Raw genomic sequence first — 2,649 nt, 5'->3', positions numbered from 1 at the left:
GAACCTTCATATCTGGATGCTTTTAATTACTTGTAGGAAATGTGGTCATCACGTTCAAGAGAGGATAATAACCAAGGAAAATCAAAAGAATTTCAGCCACTTAAGCGTAAAAACGTCTAAGTTCACAAAAAAGATGTGTTCCTTACAGAGGAAGCCTCTTGAGCATGTTTGGCTCAGTTCCTACAATCTGACCACACATCCCAGTATGTGCTCATTGTGAATTCAGAATGGCTGAGGAACTTCCTGCTCAGATAACTCTCATTTTCTTCTGATCCCAATTTTACCACCCAAGGGTCAGACCACCCATAACAAACAAAATCACTACTAAGAGCTAATTGTATTACAAAAACAATTTGTATGTAAATGTGTAAAAGGCAGATATTTCTATGGATTCTGTCCTTCTGAAAGCAAGTCTGAGGCCGGATCAGAAGTCTTAACATGATCCAGTAATTCATCTGCATGTTCAAGATGCAGAACATTTTCATAATATTCCAGTTGCCTAAATTTGGGAGTGCAGATGCATGGTGCCATTCCCATGTTGCATTGTGACTTTCCACAAATCATGGAATTTTCCAGATCTCGGGTTTTCTACATGCATTAAAGCGATCACAATACTTGTCCCGCCTTCTTCATTGTGTAATTGTGAGTATCATATAAAACAGTGGGAGTTATTTGAGATGTGTCAAGTGCTGTATAAATATAAGAGATTTTTGTTGGTAAGTGTGTTTCCTTAAAGACATTTTAGGATCTACAATATGGTATGCATTCAGGATTTATTTAATAACATGTAATTTCAGATGTCCAATACTACCATCAGTAACATTCATTCTTCAATAGATTTTCCTTCAGAAAGTTGAAAGTGGAATGTAATCTTTCTAATGTAGAAAGAAATATTTTTACAGGGCAAAAACATGGACCTACTTGTTAAAAAATTAAATGGCCTTGAAAATTATTTTTAGAAAAGCACATAGAAACAACATTTAAAGATTGAGGAAAATGCATAACAATAAAATTAATTTACTGATGTTATTTATAGTTTATTTTCACCGATACCACATTGAATATCTTCGTATTTTTTTATTTTTTTAAATGTCACAGGGGGCATGTGGATGCATGTGAGACAGAAGGAGAGGAAAGTCCTCCCCTACCCCCCCCCATGAGGCCTAGTCATGTCAAGATCCATTTTCCTCTGATTCTTCATCTCATCAGAATCCTGGACATCCACACACATATGGCATGCTTCTCAGGTGCCAGGGCCAGTTCTTGAACTCTGGTTAGCCATATGGAATCTGGAATTCTGTATACAGAACTTAAGCCATTGCATTAGAGGGGTTAGCCCTCAGTTTCATTTTCTTCACCAATTCCTCCATAACTGAATATATTTAATTGCTGGTATGCAACATATTTAGGATTTTTTAGCTTTAATTGTTTACCACAAATACAAAATATTCAGTTAAAATGAGAATGTTAGATAGTCCCCTGAATATTTACTATCAATATATTTTGGTTAATTTGTACATTGGGTTTTAGCTTTCAGCAACATAGTTTCTTTATTTTCTCAATGTATGAAACTACTTTAATAATGTTTACTGTCTCGGTAATTTTTCCCAGACATATACTGATTGAATTCTCTTATGATTATTTAGGCATTCATTCAGCAAGTATTTAAGTGTGCCACCTATTTGCAATGCAATGTTCTAAGCACTGGAGTAAAGAATGGTGATGACTACCATTCATATTTAGGTTGGGAAGGAGAAATAATAAACAAACAAACATTTTCTGATAATAAGTGCAATGGAAAAAAAAAGTAATAAGTTAGGTAGGTAGATAGGTAAGTGTCTTTCTGCAAAAAGGAATTTCTCTCCACAGTAACATTTGAAGAGAAACTCAGGTGTGAGAAGAAGCCAGCACATTAAGATTGAAGGGAAAGGCATTCTAACTTGCAGAAAGTCCAAAACACTAAGATCAGTGTGATTGCAGTGTGGTAAAAGAAGGGTGAAAACAAAAATGGGATCAGAGTGCAGACAGGGGCTACTATCAGCTGAGATCGGGTCTTATAGGTCATAAGCTGTATATGAATATAGCAGAAGCAAGTGGAGAATTCAAAGAGAGAGAAGGACATAACATTTTTATATTTTAAAAACTAGCTGCTGCAATGTGGAAAGCATATTGCGGTGGAGCTAAATAGACATGTGGAATTAGAATCAGAGAGACCAGATAGAAGATGATTTCAATAATGCATGCAAGAGATCATAGTGACTTGCATGTGCATAAAAGCAAAAGACATGATGAGAGATGAGAGGTGATTGCATTTAAGGTCTACTTTGAAGGTCAGCCCCACAATTGCATGCAGAGGAGACAGAGAGGAATCGAGAATGATAATTAGGTTTCAGACTGAGCAGGTGCAATTATTAACTGAGTTAAAGAAAATTGGAGAATAAACAGAGGTAAAAAAAAAAGGGGGTGGGGGGACTCAAGAAACTAGAAAACCATGTGGCTTGAGCAACATCATATATTTCTATTAGTTCTTTTAAGTTTAGGAAGCCCTCACATTCAATGAGCCTTGGAAGGGGAAGAATTCTTCAGATATCCAAGAACTCTCATAGAGTTTCAAGATAAAATATTTTAGGCCAGAGGAAAGGAAACCAA

Source organism: Tupaia chinensis, unplaced genomic scaffold, assembly GCF_000334495.1.
Source record: "Tupaia chinensis unplaced genomic scaffold, TupChi_1.0 Scaffold000453_1, whole genome shotgun sequence".
NCBI lineage: Eukaryota > Metazoa > Chordata > Mammalia > Scandentia > Tupaiidae > Tupaia > Tupaia belangeri.
Note: the sequence above shows the minus strand (reverse complement) of the source record.